The following is a 692-nucleotide window of genomic DNA, read 5'->3' as shown; positions in this document are numbered from 1 at the left end:
TAGCATTACTAAACAAAGCAATTCTGATAGTAGCTATGCATGATTTAATAAAGAATATGACGTAACTACACAATTTTAAAAATGATTTTCTTTTAGATGAACCGACGACTGCGACGCGGTTCAAGACATTGCAACCTCCCTTTTTGGAATTTTGAGGGTCCTCCTCAAAATTCTGCCCCAGTTTACTGGTCTGGTGCTTCCGACGGTTGCGCGCGATGACCGGCTGAAAATCAACTTCGGAATTTTGAGGGTCCTTCTCAAAATTCTGCCCCGGTTTCCAATATCGGGGAAAATAAAGATTTTATTGAATTGTGACCGAACCCATAAGGCTGCCTACGTATCCCCTCTTAAACAGGAATCAGGTCAGACGTAGTTCAAATTACATCATAAAGAAAATCATAAGTGCGACACATAGTATCGCTTGACTGCATCTGAATTGATCGGCTTTCGCCAAACTTCCCCGTCCATTTCTGCAAGTATGAGGGCTCCTCCTGTTAGAACCCAGTGAACTATGTATGGACCCTGCCAGTTGGGAGAGAATTTTCCTTTGGCTTCATCCTGGTGCGGAAAGATTTTCTTCAATACCAGCTGTCCTGGTGTAAATTGTCTTGGCTTGACTCTTTTGTTGAAAGCTCTGGACATTCTGTTCTGATACAATTGACCATGGCAAACTGCATTCATTCTCTTCCCAT

This window comes from Nicotiana attenuata, chromosome 1 (assembly GCF_001879085.1).
Source record: "Nicotiana attenuata strain UT chromosome 1, NIATTr2, whole genome shotgun sequence".
NCBI lineage: Eukaryota > Viridiplantae > Streptophyta > Magnoliopsida > Solanales > Solanaceae > Nicotiana > Nicotiana attenuata.
This window is presented reverse-complemented; position numbering follows the sequence as displayed.